Source organism: Oncorhynchus mykiss, chromosome 17, assembly GCF_057628025.1.
Source record: "Oncorhynchus mykiss isolate SJ-2025 chromosome 17, ASM5762802v1, whole genome shotgun sequence".
NCBI lineage: Eukaryota > Metazoa > Chordata > Actinopteri > Salmoniformes > Salmonidae > Oncorhynchus > Oncorhynchus mykiss.
In genome coordinates, this window is record NC_143038.1 from 6913484 (window position 1) to 6931088 (window position 17605).

At 41.8% G+C, this 17605-nt stretch overlaps 1 long non-coding RNA gene across 1 annotated transcript in view; it reads left to right on the plus strand.

Moving 5' to 3' along the window:
• The window catches only part of LOC149975700 (uncharacterized), a 138712-nt gene extending 122000 nt beyond the window's left edge, over nt 1-16712 (plus strand). The window contains exon 3 of the long non-coding RNA XR_016487709.1: nt 16677-16712. This is a non-coding gene — a long non-coding RNA (uncharacterized LOC149975700). The remainder of the gene's footprint in view (nt 1-16676) is intronic.
• Nucleotides 16713-17605: the final 893 nt, after the last annotated feature.

The window sequence follows — 17605 nt, forward strand, 5'->3', positions numbered from 1 at the left end:
GTAATGAAGGGCAGCCTGGTGCCCTCGAGTGCCAGAGAGGGGAAGCGGGAGCAGGCGTGGCAATTTTGACATTATGGGGTATTTTTTGTAGGCAAGTGACAAAAAATGATACATTTAATTAATTTAAATTCAGGCTGTAACGTAACAAAATGTGGAAAAAGTCAAGGGGTGTGAATACTTTCTGAATGCACTGTATTCACTGAATACATTGGTTTAGTAATTCAACAAAATATGATGTTAATAACACAATAGGGCAAACATTTGCTTGATAGTGGTTCAACAAAATCAATAGTGACTTCACTAAATTGATAGTGGTCAATAAACTCTCAAATGTCCACAAATATACCCAACTGTGCACAAGTTACTGTGTTCTTTTCACAAATCGATTGACATAAATACCTGACGGGATAACGATGGCACATAAATGTAGAAGGAAAAAAACAGTACTTCTCGGCGGAGTTATTATTCATACACAGAAGACAAGCAGAAGCAAATGAGCTGTGAACGAGGGCAGCTGTCCCTGCTGTTGCATGGAGAACTCTGGACTTGGAGGATACAAGAGGTAGTATTAGTACACAGACAAAGGCTAATGCTAAACTATTAAATACTTGTCATTGGAGGATTGTGTGTCAAGGTAGGTGAGGGTGAAGTGGCGGTGAGGGGGACTCATTATTTTTTCTCAGATTTGACAGTTGCCGTATCGGAAATAGCTCCTCTCGTCTAGCTAAGAGAGACTTGATAGAGAAATTAAAATGGTTTGTGGTGTATCCATTCCAGAGATTCTGATTGAGCCTGACAATGTTTTTCTTATAGCTATTCATGTGATTGTAAACAATGGAGGGCCCTGCAATACTGTAGCGACTAAACAAACAATATGGAACAGAACAGGCTGTCACGATGGTATAAATTATTCAGGCGACAGGCGCAGGAATGCGTAATAGGGTTTTTTATTAACCTCAAATTACAGTGTGTCGTGTAAAGGCATGGGGACTAAGACCAACAAATACGTAACAAAACACAGGGTTGATACCCAAACAAAAGAGTGAGGAGTACCTTGTAGAAATAACACATGCGCACAATGATTAACACACAGGATGAGACCCGTAATGATCTGCTCAATCTACAATGGTCAAAAGCCAAAACGCACAGCACAGGTACACACACCACCAACAGACATAGCAGCAATAAATCGACCGCACCATGGTGAACAAAGGGCACATATATACAAATACTAATCAAATGGGAATAGGGACCAGGTGTGCGTAATGACAGTTCCGGAGGGATCCGTGACACACGCTTTCATTTGATCCGATATCATGAATGTAGTTCTTCTGAGCCAGGAGGTTGGTAATTCAGGCTATTCATGTTCAGGCACTTCCACAGAAACTCTAAAAATGGAACTGTGAGACTGTGGCTAATGAAATATGTAGCTCTTGTCCTATCCTTCTGTAAAACATGTAACGCATTCCCTGGTATCTGACATTTGAATCTGGCTCACATCAGCGTTTTATACCAGAACCCATGATGCTCCTTGGTCCTGTCAAAAAGTGCTTAAAATGTTCACTCCCAGCTATAGACAAAGGGAGTGCTCTTAGACTGTTTTTAATAACAGGGATGACTAGATAACTGGAACGACTTTAAGCAGCAAAGTGACCGAAGGACCCCTTTCACACAGTTGACCAGAATTTGGGGGCTATTAGAGAGCTCTCAGCTTAGCAAGGCCATTCCCCAGTGTTTCTCAAACCTGGTGCTCAAGTACCCCCAACAGTACACATTTTTATTGTAACCCTGGACAAGCACACCTGATTCAACTTGTCAACTAAGCTTCAAACCCTCAATGAGATGAATGAGGTGAGTTTGTCAAGAGCTACAACAAAACAGTGTACTGTTGGGGGTACTTGAGGACCAGGGTTAAGAAACACTGCCATCCTCAATAGAACTGTTTAATAAGTAAATATCCCACACCCCAGTGTCAGTGTGAACACTTAGTTCAATTAGGCTTCAACTCAGCCACTTCAGCCATTCAAGAAATTGACCATTTACGTTACTCATGAATACCTCTGCAATTCACTATCATTCCAGTTATCGCCATTCTGAGGTGAAATATTAAATGAACAAAACCAACCTCCAGGCTTCTGAAAAATAATAATCATCACTGACTCACACCATTCATCTGTCAAAATTCTTTTTTTTTGCCCAATATAATAGTATTTTATCCAATGAACTCCAAAGTGCCCATAAGTGGCCAACATTTTATAGTCTGTTTCTGGTCAATCAATCCCAGAAACAGTTCTGTCTGTGAACCCTTTTTTGTCATTAATTCAACTGACCCAGTAGAGAGGAAATCAACGTTAATTGACATTTAAACTGATATTTGAACACAGACATGCCCCCCCCCCCCCGACCCACCTCTACACAGACAACACCATTTTACATACTTCTGGCCTTTCTTTGGGACACCGTGTTAACAACCCTCCAGACGAACTTCAATGCCATACAACTCTCCTTCCGTGGCCTCCAACTGCTCTTAAATACAAGGAAAACTAAATGCATGCTCTTCAACCGATCGCTGCCTGCACCTGCCCGCCCGTCCAGCATCACTACTCTGGATGGTTCTGACTTGGTATTTGTAGTTGTCCACATATTCTTAGGTGTCTGGTTAGACTGTAAACTCTCCTTCCAGACTCACATCAAACATCTCCAATCCAAAGTCAAATCTAGAATTGGCTTCCTATTTCGCAACAAAGCATCCTTCACTGCTGCCAAACATACCCTCGTAAAACTGACCATCCTACCGATCTTCGACTTTGGCGGTGTCATTTACAAAATAGCCTCCAATACCCTACTCAATAAATTGGATGCAGTCTATCACAGTGCCAACCGTTTTGTCACCAAAGCCCCACATACTACCCACCACTGCAACCTGTACGCTCTCGTTGGATGGCCCTCGCTTCAAACTCTTCACCAAACCCACTGGCTCCAGATCATCTACAAGACACTGCTAGGTAAAGTCCCCCCTTATCTCAGCTCGCTGGTCACCATAGCAGCACCCACCTGTAGCACGCGCTCCAGCAGGTATATCTCTCTGGTCACCCGCAAAACCACTTCTTCCTTTGGCCGCCTCTCCTTCCAGTTCTCTGCTGCCAATGACTGGAACGAACTACAAAAATCACTGAAACTGGAAACACTTATCTCCCTCACTAGCTTTAAGCACCAGCTGTCAGAGCAGCTCACAGATTACTGCACCTGTACATAGCCCATCTATAATTTAGCCCAAACAACTACCGCTTCCCCTACTGTATTTATTTATTTAGCTCCTTTGCACCCCATTATTTATATTTCTACTTTGCACATTCTTTCACTGCAAATCTACCATTCCAGTGTTTTACTTGCTATATTGTATTTATTTCGCCACCATGGCCTTTTTTGCTTATCTCACCTCATTTGCTCACATCGTATATAGACTTATTTTTCTACTGTATTATTGACTGTATGTTTGTTTTACTCCATGTGTAACTCTGTGTTGTATGTGTCAAACTGCTTTGCTTTATCTTGGCTAGGTCACAATTGTAAATTAGAACTTGTTCTCAACTTGCCTACCTGGTTAAATAAAGGTAAAATAAAAATAAACAATTTAAGAAATGTTTCAGACAAACTCATGGAAAATTATGAGTTTTCCAACCCTTTTACCCATATTGGTAACTCCCACAGCATCCACCTTGTTTTTTTGTTGTTGTTCTTTTACAAGGCGCTAAGAATCCAGGACAAGCATCCATTCCACCAGGGAGAGAGGGAGGGAAGGAAGGAATACACCAGTTTGTCATCTTATTTGATAATTCCAGATGCTTCATTAGGACTTAGCGCTCGGCATTTGCACTCCACTCAGGTTGCACTGTTTGTTTTTTTATGGGAATCGATTTATCAAAAATCATAAAAATAGGCTTTGAAAAATGACTAGAATATTTCAGAATCTTCCAGCAATTGCTGAAATCATGAGGGGAAAGATACTGTATAAAGTTAATGTAACGTTGGCCCAATCATCTGGAGTTGGATACAATTCACAGCTGAGATGTGAATGTGAAGAATTGGCTTTTGTCATGCCCTGACCTTAGAGAGACATTTTATGTGGGCATTCTGTGTGATGTGGGCATTCTATTTATTGTTTTCTAGGTTTCTTTATTTCTATGTTTTAGCAGGGTATGGTTCTCAATCAGGGACTGCTGTCTATCGTTGTCTCTGATTGGGAATCATACTTAGGTAGGCCTTTTTCCCTCCTTTCAGTGTGGATAGTTAACTTTGTTTGTGGCATTTAGCCCTGTAAGCTTCACGGTTGTTTCTTTTGTTTGTTATTCTGTTGGCGACACTATATAAATAAAATAAAATTTTCGCTCACCACGTTGCACTTTGGACTACTTCCAATGACACCCGTGACAGAACTACCCACCACCAAAAGACCAAGCAGCGTGCGCCAATAAAGGACGAGCTCGACTGGGGAGGAGAGAATGGCAGGGGACAAGACTTGGTCACGGAAGCCTGAGAGGCAGCTCCAAAAAAAAATTTGGGGGGAGCACACAGGGAGCTTGGCAGATGCGCACAGTGTCTTGAGTGAGCATTCACAGGCCGGTGTGCTCTGTGCCAGTGTCCCGCATTTGCCGGGTGGATGTGGGCATCCAGCCAGAACGGGTTGTGCCAGCTCTGCGCTCGAGACCGCCAGTGCGCCTTCACGGCCCAGTGCATCCGATGCCCGAACCACGCACCAGGCCTCGTGTGTCTCCCCAGCCTGGTGAGTCCTGTGCCTGCGCCCAGAACGAAGCCTCCAGTGATGATCGATGGCACAAAGCGGGGTCTAGCGGGGTCTACGTCCCAGACCAGAGTCGCCACTGCGGATAGATGCCCACCCAGACCCTCCCCTATAGGTTCAGGTTTTGCGGCCGTAGTCCACACCTTTGGGGTGGGGGTACTGTCACGACCTGACCTTAGAGAGACATTTTATTTCTCTATTTGTTTAGGTCAGGGTGTGATGTGGGCATTCTATTTTATGTTTTCTAGGTTTCTTTATTTTTATGTTTTGGCCTGGTATGGTTCTCAATCATTGACCAGCTGTCTATCATTGTCAAAAGTTTGGACACACCTACTCATTCAAGGGTTTTTCTTCATTACTATTTTCTACATTGTAGGCATCAAAACTTTGAAATAACACATATGGAATCATGTAGTAACCAAAAAAGTGTTTACCTCACTAGGGTAACATCCAGTGCGATTGCAGAGCGCCAAATTCAAAGACAGAAATACTCATTATAAAAGTTCAGAAAACAAAACATATTTTACATAGGTTTAAAGATGAACTTCTTGTGAATCCAACCACGGTGTCAGATTTAAAAAATTCTATATGGCGAAAGCGTAAAGTATTGAGAACATAGCACAGTAGACAAATCATTACAAACACTAACCAGCCAAGCAGAAGAGTTACAAAACTCAGAAATAGAGAAAATTAATCCCTTACCTTTGATCTTCATATGGTTGCACTCAGACATTCATTTGTTCAATAAAGTCTCTTTATATCCAAAAACCTCAGTTTTGTTTGCGCTTTTTCTTCAGTAATCCACAGGCTCAAACGCAGTCAAAACAGGCAGACAAAAAAATCTAAATTGTATCCGTAAATTTCATAGAAACATGTCAAACGATGTTCATATTCAATCCTCAAGTTGTTTTTAGCCTAAATGATCTATAATATTTCAACCGGACAGTAACTTTGTCAATATAAAAGGTAAACAAGAAATGCACTCTCTCGGGTTTGCACATGAAAAAGCTATATGACACGTCCACTCATTCAGACTGGTCTTACTCCCTCATTTATCAGAATACAAGCCTGAAACAATTTCTAAATATGGTTGACATCTAGTGGAAGGCATAGGAACTGCAATTTGAGTCCTAAGTCAATGGATACTGTAATGGCATTGAATAGAAAACTACAAAACCCCCCAAAAAAATCCTGAATGGGTTTTTCTCAGGTCCTGCCACATCAGATATATTATACTCACAGACACTATTTTAACACTTTTGGAAACTTTAGAGTGTTTTCCATCCAAATCTACCCATTATATGCATATATCTTCTGGGCCCGAGTAGCATACCGTTTAATTTGGGCATGCTTTTCATCCAAAATTCCGAATCCCTACCCTAGAGAAGTTAAATAAAACAAAATATATTTTATATTTCAGATTCTTCCTTGTACAGTAAGCATGCTTTGCCTTGATGACATGCTAAAACTCAGAGGTGAAACTTTGCAGCATTGTGTAAGGAGCTGGATGATCTGAATACACAATAGCTTCAGACACAATAGCTTTAGACACATTCCCCATGGTCCTTCGGAGACGGAGAAATTGAAAACGAAAGCACAGATGCTGTCTTAATATGTTTGGGGATCACACTTCATCAAAGAGTTTTTAAAAGTGTCATGAAATTCCATTACCTTTGAGTGTATGTTTCTCAGTGCAGTGGCGGGATGACAACCCCAATTACATAAGGTATCAGTTACATTTTCTCTCTAAGATGAGTTGAATCTTATCATTGAGGGAAAGCAATTGAAAATAGGTTATGTTATCTTGTCTCCACAGACCAATGTTAGACAGTGTAATGTGCAGCATTAGTGTGTGCTGGTTCTTTCACACAAATGTACAGTGATTTGTCTGTGAACTAGCTATGAGCCAACTATCTAGTTGGCCCAATAATGAAAAGCAGTGATTCCATATACTGTTAAAGCACCATGTTCCCTTTGACTCCATCCCACTCGGACCTCCATTTGCGCATTCACGTGCGCATCTGCAATTTGCAGAAGTGTCCCAAAGCTGAGGGAAGGTGTAGAGGGTGTAGGGGATAAATGGACCCTCAGATAGCCACTTCAGACGAGCCAGCAAGTCTGTAGGCTTCAGAGCAATGTGCTATCCCAACACCCTGCGATATGTTTGGGGTTTGCACAATGTTATACAAAATAGTGGAGAGGTGTGCCTAATTATGTCACGTTATGTCACGTGCATTTGTTTATGTCTGATTTCGAGACTTGACATGTAACAGATGAAATACCTCCCAAATTATATGTTTAACTGAGGTTACTGAGGTCATATCTTGAAACACAACAGGGGGATTTATCAATTTGAATTTCATGCTCGTTCTATTATTTAAAAGTGTAACATGAATTGCGTCATTCAAGTCAGGAGGAGTGTGTCCTGAAGTTGATGGGTTTATTGATAACATCCCATGGAAGTCACCCTCGGAGTTTCGTCAGCAACACGTGACAAACGAGGGCCCTCTGATCTAGTTGGTAGGGTCTCTCTCACTCAAAGACATACATTACAGAATATTACAAATGTAACAAGTTTACCTCCGTTTCCTTATATTCTTAAATGATCCAATTTTGCATATGCCTCAATATACAGTACTTATTTACACACGCTTATCTTTTAATGGATATTACTAATCTAAATATCTACATTACAATCAATATAATCACATTGACAATAAGATTAATGTCTCCCTAATGGACCCTCCATATCTACCTTATTTATCTATTTTCTAAATCTCTGCAGTGAAGCTGGACCTTCTGCTCACCCATGCTCCTCCATGAACCTGTAGAGTTGTTATCAGGCTTAGCTGTCACATCCTGACCTTAGTTCCTTTTTTATGTCTCTATTTTAGTTTGGTCAGGGCGTGAGTTGGGGTGGGCATTCTATGTTTTGTTCTGTGTGTTAGATTTGTTGTGGTGTTTGGCCTGGTATGGTTCCCAATCAGAGGCAGCTGTCAATCATTGTCTCTGATTGAGAACCATACTTAGGCAGCCTGTTTTCCCACTATGGGTTGTGGGTAGTTGTTTTCTGTTTTATGTGTATTGCACCTTGAACTGTTCGTTTGTCGTGTTGTTGTTTTTTTGTTCAAGTATTCGTATTTATTAAAAGTATTATGAATACTTACCACGCTGCACCTTGGTCCTCATCTCCTTCTCCCGACGACAATCGTTACAGAACTACCCATCAAGAAAGTTACCAAGCAGCGTGGTAACGAGTGGCAGCAATATCTGGAGAAATGGACATGGGAGGAGATATTGGACGGCAAGGGACCCTGGGCACAGACTGGGGAATATCGCCACCCCAAAGAAGAACTGGAGGCAGCTAAAGCTGAGCGGCGGCGATATGAGGTAAGGCTGCGCAACAGGCACGAGAGGCAGCCCCCAATTTTTTTGGGGGGGGAGAGGGGGAACACGGGGAGAGTGGTTGAGTCAGGCGACAGACCTGTGCCAACTTCCCGTGCTTACCAGGAGAGGCGTAGTACTGGTCAGTCACCGTGTTATGCGGTGAAGCGCACGGTGTCACCAGTGCGCATTCATAGCCTGGAGCGCTATAGGCCAGCCCCCGGCAAGTGGCATCCGAGAGTGGGCATCCAGCCAGGGCATGTTGTGCCAGCTCAGCGTGTTTGGTCTCCGGTACGCCGTTTCGGCCCAGGGTATCCTGCGCCGGCTCTGCGTGCTGTGTCTCCGGGGCGCTGGGAGGGTGCAGTTCGCCCTATGCCTGCGCTCCGCCCATGCCGGGCGAATGTGGGCATTGAGCCTAAGGGAGAGGTGCGAGTGGTATGCACCAGATCTCCAGTGCTCCCCCACAGCTCGGTTCAACCTGTGCCTGCACTCTGGGGGGTCCGGGCTAAGTGGTCATCCAGCCTGGAGGAGTGGTGCCAAGGCTGCGCACCAGAGCTCCAGTGCTCCCCCACAGCCTGGTCCATCCGGTGACTCCTCCACGCACCAGGCCTCCTGTAGGTCTCCCCAGCCTGGTGGGTCCTGTGGCAGCCTCATGCACCAGGCTGTCTCTCCGTCTCCTCCCTCCAGGTTCTCCCGCCTGTCCGGCGCTTCCGGAGTCTCCATCCTGTCCGGAGCCGCCCGTCAGTCAGGAGCTGCCAATGCCGCCCATCAGTCAGGAGCTGCGAGAGCCGCCCGTCAGTCAGGATTTGCCAGAGCCGCCATTCACTCCTGCGCTGCCAGAATCGCCCTTCACTCCTGCGCTGCCAGAGTCTCCCGCCTGTCCGGCGCTGCCAGAGTCTCCCGCCTGTCCGGCGCTGCCAGAGTCTCCAGTCTATTCAGGGCTGTAAGGGTTCCCAGTCCGGGGTCGGCGGCGAGGGTCGCCGCTCCAAAGGCGCCACTTAAGTGGGCCAAGACTAAGGTGGTGTGGGGTCCACGTCCTGCGCCAGAGCCGCCACCGCGGACAGATGCCCACCCAGACCCTCCCCTATGGGTTTAGGTTTTGCGGCCGGAGTCCACACTTTTGGGGGGGGGTACTGTCACGTCCTGACCTTAGTTCCTTTTTTATGTCTCTATTTTAGTTTGGTCAGGGCGTGAGTTGGGGTGGGCGTTCTGTGTTTTGTTCTGTGTGTTAGATTTCTATGTGTTTGGCCTGGTATGGTTCCCAATCAGAGGCAGCTGTCAATCATTGTCTCTGATTGAGTACCATACTTAGGCAGCCTGTTTTCCCACTATGGGTTGTGGGTAGTTTTCTGTTTTGTGTGTATTGCACCTTGCAGAACTATTCGTTTGTCGTGTTGTTCTTTTTTTGTTCAAATATTCTTATTTATTAAAATTATTATGAATACTTACCACACTGCACCTTGGTCCTCTTCTCCTTCTCCCGACAACAATCGTTACATTAGCCAATTATCTTACTTTCAAATTGAAGTTAAATTAGAAGAAAATTTATTTCCTTTTTATTTAGTTGGAGCCCATATCCAAACGTGTTAGTGCAGATAATTTTTCATACATCATACCATGATTCAGTTCTAGTATTGAATAATTTTTTTGTTCTGGCCAATGGATTGCTGTTACAACACAGGAGAAGTCATGCTTTAGATAAGACCAAGAAGAAACATGCCTGAATGATGAGTAGAGTTATTGTGATTAAGATAAAATGGGAGTTTTAATTTGATTGACAGTGTGATTGACAACTGTATTTTGTATCTAAGTTACAGTGCCTTGCGAAAGTATTCGGCCCCCTTGAACTTTGCGACCTTTTGCCACATTTCAGGCTTCAAACATAAAGATATTAAACTGTATTTTTTTGTGAAGAATCAACAACAAGTGGGACACAATCATGAAGTGGAACGACATTTATTGGATATTTCAAACTTTTTTAACAAATCAAAAACTGAAAAATTGGGCGTGCAAAATTATTCAGCCCCCTTAAGTTAATACTTTGTAGCGCCACCTTTTGCTGCGATTACAGCTGTAGGTCGCTTGGGGTATGTCTCTATCAGTTTTGCACATCGAGAGACTGAAATGTTTTCCCATTCCTCCTTGCAAAACAGCTCGAGCTCAAGTGAGGTTGGATGGAGAGCATTTGTGAACAGCAGTTTTCAGTTCTTTCCACAGATTCTCGATTGGATTCAGGTCTGGACTTTGACTTGGCCATTCTAATACCTGGATATGTTTATTTTTGAACCATTCCATTGTACATTTTGCTTTATGTTTTGGATCATTGTCTTGTTGGAAGACAAATCTCCGTCCCAGTCTCAGGTCTTTTGCAGACTCCATCAGGTTTTCTTCCAGAATGGTCCTGTATTTGGCTCCATCCATCTTCCCATCAATTATAACCATCTTCCCTGTCCCTGCTGAAGAAAAGCAGGCCCAAACCATGATGCTGCCACCACCATGTTTGACAGTGGGGATGGTGTGTTCAGCTGTGTTGCTTTTACGCCAAACATAACGTTTTGCATTGTTGCCAAAAAGTTCAATTTTGGTTTCATCTGACCAGAGCACCTTCTTCCACATGTTTGGTGTGTCTCCCAGGTGGCTTGTGGCAAGCTTTAAACAACACTTTTTATGGATATCTTTAAGAAATGGCTTTCTTCTTGCCACTCTTCCATAAAGGCCAGATTTGTGTAATATACGACTGACTGATTGTTGTCCTATGGACAGTCTCCCACCTCAGCTGTAGATCTCTGCAGTTCATCCAGAGTGATCATGGGCCTCTTGGCTGCATCTCTGATCAGTCTTCTCCTTGTATGAGCTGAAAGTTTAGAGGGACGGCCAGGTCTTGGTAGATTTGCAGTGGTCTGATACTCCTTCCATTTCAATATTATCGCTTGCACAGTGCTCCTTGGGATGTTTAAAGCTTGGGAAATCTTTTTGTATCCAAATCCGGCTTTAAACTTCTTCACAACAGTATCTCGGACCTGCCTGGTGTGTTCCTTGTTCTTCATGATGCTCTCTGCGCTTTTAACGGACCTCTGAGACTATCACAGTGCAGGTGCATTTATACGGAGACTTGATTACACACAGGTGGATTGTATTTATCATCATTAGTCATTTAGGTCAACATTGGATCATTCAGAGATCCTCACTGAACTTCTGGAGAGAGTTTGCTGCACTGAAAGTAAAGGGGCTGAATAATTTTGCACTCCCAATTTTTCAGTTTTTGATTTGTTAAAAAAGTTTGAAATATCCAATAAATGTCGTTCCACTTCATGATTGTGTCCCACTTGTTGTTGATTCTTCACAAAAAAATACAGTTTTATATCTTTATGTTTGAAGCCTGACATGTGGCAAAAGGTCGCAAAGTTCAAGGGGGCCGAATACTTTCGCAAGCCACTGTATATAAATCAGCACACAACACAGAAAAGATGTCAACAAGTGACTGTATATGCAGTGGTTTCCCAAACGTATCCCCTTGGGTAACAAAAGTCCTCACCAGAACGGATGATGACAGATTTGTTACCTGGGTACAATGAATGGGTACAATGATATATATTCCGCCTTTGAATTATGACAAATAACCTTCGGTGTTGTTGTGCTAACTGATAAAAAATTACTTGATATCTGAAAGCTCCATTTTGACGAGAGGTAGATAATTCATATTTATAATATAATCTGCTGAACTTATGAAATCATGAATGAATATTCACTTGTTTTTAAAAGCGAGACAATATAACTGATTTAATGTTATTTTTAGAATTGATTTATGCTGAACTGGGAGAGATATTGTTCAAATATTGTGGACATCAGCACATCTCCTCAGATACTTCAGTCTATATTGTTGTTATAGCCTGGCACTCATTTCACTTTTTTATGTTAAATGTATAAGATTACTCCCACTTGCAGAGTCAAAAAGTTGCTGAGCTCATTTAAGGGGATTTGATATCAAACCGATTCTCTTATGATAGTCGACAAAGGTTGATGTCTATCCCCTCTCTTCAGGATAAGTGTTTGCTGAACTCTTGAGTGACTAGAACGGCTTTTCTTTGTGCCTCCGTTTATATAATCGGCTTCTTTGTGAATATTTATTGAGTGGTTGAATTGAGATTGAATTAAGATTATTATTACAATATGCATGGCTTCCAGTCCTCTTCCGGTCCCTGTGGGATGTAAGACAATGGAAAGCTGTCCTCTGGCCTGGCTGCTGTTAGTAGAGGAAAATAACTCCAAGTCAGAGACATTTACAGATGCTTATGAAGGTTGTTTTCCTCAAAAACGTATTTTTGGCATCTCTATGTGAAACTCAATGGGAGACACAAGATGATGATCGTGCAGTTTTCAAGCAAGACCACCTCACTTGACATCACATGTCATCACTGTTTTTGCAATACCATAGTGGACCTATAGTAATAAGTATTTTGATAAAGGGGGTTACCTACTCAGTTGTACAACTGAATGCATTCAACTGAAATGTGCCTTCCACATTTAACTCAACCCCTCTGAATCAGAGAGGTGTGGGGAGCTGCCTTAATCAACATCCACGGTGCCCGGGGAACAGTGGGTTAACTGCCTACTCAGGTGCAGAACGACAGAGTTTTACCTTGTCAGCTCAGGGATTCGATCCAGCAACCTTTCGCTTACTGGCCCAATGCTCTAACCACTAGGATACCTGCCGCCCAAAAGTCAATATTTGAGTGATTACACTGAAACGCCAGTCATTTTTTGTTCACATTTTGTGATAAACCAAATGTGAGAGACATGGAACTATCATAAAATTATTTATGACAGAAAACACTAGCTGGTGAAATTAGCATTTTCATTATGATTACTCACAATCAACTACCTTAAACACCAAAAAACACATTATCGAGCCCTGTACGGTTTTGACAAAATGTACATCCTTATCAAACCACCTCTTCACTGCACCATCATCCTAACCAAATTCCAGAGTTATACTATGTGTGGTAGCCCAGCTCAGATTTAAACGATGTGTAAATACATTCCAGCCTAGCTCCAAGCTTATATTACCCATCCCACGGGTCTATCAGGAACCCTCATCAAGGGTTAGAGTATGTGCTTGGGGTTCTAAGGCCGTGTTTACACAGGCAGCCCAATTGACAACCAGAGACATTCCTCAAAGGACTCGGTTGGGCAACAAGGCCTTCCATCTACCACCAACCTACCGAAGCGCGGCTCAGAGTAAATATTTATTGCATTTTCCTTTTCCAAATGGGCGGTAATTTATAATGCATAAGATACTGTATTTACGATAGCCCAGCTTCTTCCCTTTGTTCCTCAGTCTTCCCGCTCCTTCACTCCAACCCAGACGCTTTTCTTTTGTGTAACAAGCTGTCATATCTGTTCCGCCCGCTAGGGACGTTTTCCTTTATGACGTAATTTGTAATCAAGTTATGATTTAATTATGTGTATGTGTAATTCTGTGTGATTAGTTAAGTATTTAGTAAATAAATGATTAAACCCATTTTTTTTATTGCTGATTCAAATTGTTAGCCAGGGTTCGTGCAGATAACCAAGAATTTAAACCTTTCAGATGAGACTGAATTAAGATAACGATTAATATTGACTGCTATTGATGTAAAATATTACTAGGTCTTTAAGAGTTTATTCAGAAGATAACAGCTCTAAAAAATACTATTTCGTGGTGCCCGAGTCTCTAGTTAATTACATTTACATGATTAGCTCAATCAAGTAATGTTAATTACGGAGATATTATTTTATAGAATAGCATGTCATATCACTTAATCCGGCATAGCCAAAGACACGACACTTGTTACTGTAGATACTATACTGCATCTCATGATTGTAGATACTATACTGTATCTTGATATTTTAGAGAAATGATATTCCTTTGGAATATTTTCTCCACTTCCTGAATGGGTGCAAAGTCGCTGTGTGTCTCCTTCCTGAACCCAAACAAGTAAGAGTTATTCCCATGAGGCACTGGTTTAATTATCACCATGGCGACAGGATGACTTCACGGTATTATGGGATGCCACCTCACCATCCTTTGCACACTGACAGCTAAATCGTCTCTAATTTGACATCTGCGCCGTGTGACACCCACTACCACTCGAACATCAACAATGAGCGTTGTCTAAGTGGCCACGTTGTTTTTGTTCATTATCCTCAAGCCGCCCGTAGACGGTAAGAGCTGAAGAAGTGGTGAAGAATTGATTGGAGGCAGAATATTTGCACTTGATAAAATACCCTTTGTCAAGAAAGATGGCAGCATTGTCATCTGGAAAACCAAACTATAAAAGTACTCTGTCACTTATATATGAATAAACGCTCTCCTTCGATTACAGTTTATTTCACTTTCGCAGTTTTCAGGCGTATTTGGCATATGGTCCGACTTGGACATGAAATGGATACTGCTGGACGGCAAAGCCTGGCATAAACAAGGGCCATTTGTCTTGACTTCTTCAGGGCCTGTCTCTCCCTTTCACCTTGGGACCCCATCACAATGTATTACAGGTCTCTTAGGCTGCGTTTACACCGGCAGACAAATTCTGATCTTGCTTCCACTAATTGATATTTTGACTTATCAGATCTGTTCTAAAAAAGATCTGATGTGAAAAGATCTGATGTGATCCAAATAAAAGTCCATTTAAATTACAGGTTGTAATGCAACAAAATAGGGAAACCGTGAATACTTTTGCAAGGCACTGTAGGTCCTCATGAGCAAGCAGCTTCAAGTTAAGTGAAAAACAGTAGGGTAAACCTTTTTATTACAATCTAGGGAAAATACATTTCAATTTACAATAACTGTTGTTACAGCACCTATAAGTGTAATTACAATGTGACTTCAATGCAATTACATATTTCACAGAATATATCAAAATGTCAGTTATTACAATGTTGGTAAAAAGAAAAGCATAGTAACTACAATGTCTATACAGGAACAAGCACATTAATGTATAGTGAAACAAATTGTGAAGTCACTATGTAGTTACTATATGACAATGATGGCAGACACCCAGTATTGTACTTGTAGTTGTGATCAATGGGAATCCATCTCAAATCAAGGAAAAACATTGTAAATTCACCTTAAAAGTGTAATTGCTATTTACTTTCAATATTGTTAAATATTTTGCAGGGTATATGAAAAGTTTAAATATTACAATGTTGTTATAAAGAAAATTGTTTTAGATACAATGTTTTTACGCAGGAACAAGCAACTTAATGTCAATTCAGTGATTATCTTTCATTTAACGTGTACAGACTGCTCTCTCCACTGCTCATCTGGAGCAAGCGTCAATCGACTCACAATATTGTTTTGTTGTTGTTTATAATTTACAGCCAGAACATGCTGTATCCTTAACAGTTCAACATACACTACCAGTCAAAAGTTTTGGAAAAACTTCCCATTCAAGGTTTATTTTTTATTTTTACTGTTTTCTACATTATAGAATAATAGTGAAGACATCAAAGCTATGAAATTACACATATGGAATCATGTAGTAACCTAAAAAGTGTTAAACACATTTTATATTTGAGATTCTTCAAATAGCCACACTTTGCCTTGATAACAGCTTTGCACACTCTTGGCATTCTCTCAACCAGCTTCATGAGGAGGGAGTCACTTATAATGCACCTGTAATGCATCTGTAATGTGTCTTCCTAAAAGTTCATTTGTGGAATTTCTTTCCTTCTTACTTTCTCTCCAACTTAGCCAATCAGTTGTGTTGTGACAAGGTTGGGGGGGGGGGGGGGGGGGGGGGGGGGGGAGAAGAAGAAGACAGAAGATAGCCCTCTTTGGTAAAAGACCAAGTCCATATTATGGCAAGAACAACTCAAATAAGCAAAGAGAAATCAGTGAATAAGGACATTTTCAAGAACTTTGAAAGTTTATTCAAGTGCAGTCACAAAAACATCAAGTGCTATGATGGAACTGGCTCTCATGAGGACCGCAACAGTAGTTTCCTCTGCTGCAGAGGATAAGTTCATGAGAGTTACCAGTCTCAGAAATTGCAGCCAAAATAAATGCTTCACAGAGTTCAAGTAACAAACACATTTCAACACCACTGTTCAGGGGAGACTGTGTGAATCAGGCCTTCATGGTTGAATTGCTGCAAAGAATCCTCTACTAAAGGACACCAATAATAAGAAGAGACTTACTTGGGCCAAGAAACAAGAGCAATGGACATTAGACCGGTGGAGATTTGTCTTTTGGTCTGGAGTCCAAATTGGAGATTTTTAGTTCCAACCGCCGTGTCTTTGTAAGACGTGGTGTGGGTGAACGAAGGATGTCCGCATATGTATTTCCCACCGTAAATCATGGAGGAGGAGGTGTTATGATGTGGGGTGCTTTGCTGGTGACACTGTTTGTGATATTTAGAATTCAAGGCACATTTAACCAGCATGGCTACCACAGCATTCTGCAGCGATACGCCATCCCATCTGGTTTGGGCTATCATTTGTTTTTCAACAGGACAATGACCAAACACACCTCCAGGCTGTGTAAGGGTTATTTGACCAGGAAGGAGAGTGATGGAGTGCTGCATGAGATGACCTGGCCTCTACAATCCCCCAACCAAATTGAGATGGTTTGGGATGAGTCGGACCGCAGAGTGAAGGAAAAGCAGCCAACAAGTGCTCAGCATATGTGGGAACTCCATCAAGACTTTTGGAAAAGCATTCCAGGTGAAGCTGGTTGAGAGAATATAAAGCTTTGTGGGCAAAGCTGCCATCAAGTCAAATGATGGCTATTTGAAGACTCTCAAGTATAAAATATATTTTGATTTGTTTAACACTTGGTTACTACAGTGAGGGAGCAAAGTATTTGATCCCCTGCTGATTTTGTACATTTGCCCACTGATAAAGAAATGATCAGTCTATAATTTTAATGGTAGGTTTATTTGAACAGCGACTGGTAGTTTATATATAAATGCCTAGAATATTTCAATTTTGGGGAATCTCTTATAAAATGGGTTAAAGTTATGTATAGTAATTCTAGGTGTAAAATAGTAAATAATGGCTACATCTCAAAGTTTTAAACTCTCAAGAGGAGTAAAACAAGGTTGTCCACTATCGGCATATCTATTTATTATTGCCATCAAATCAAATCAAATCACATTTATTTATATAGCCCTTCGTACATCAGCTGATATCTCAAAGTGCTGTACAGAAACCCAGCCTAAAACCCCAAACAGCAAGCAATGCAGGTGTAGAAGCACGGTGGCTAGGAAAAACTCCCTAGAAAGGCCAAAACCTAGGAAGAAACCTAGAGAGGAACCAGACTATGTGGGGTGGCCAGTCCTCTTCTGGCTGTGCCGGGTGGAGATTATAACAGAACATGGCCAAGATGTTCAAATGTTCATAAATTACCTTCATGGTCGAATAATAATAAGGCAGAACAGT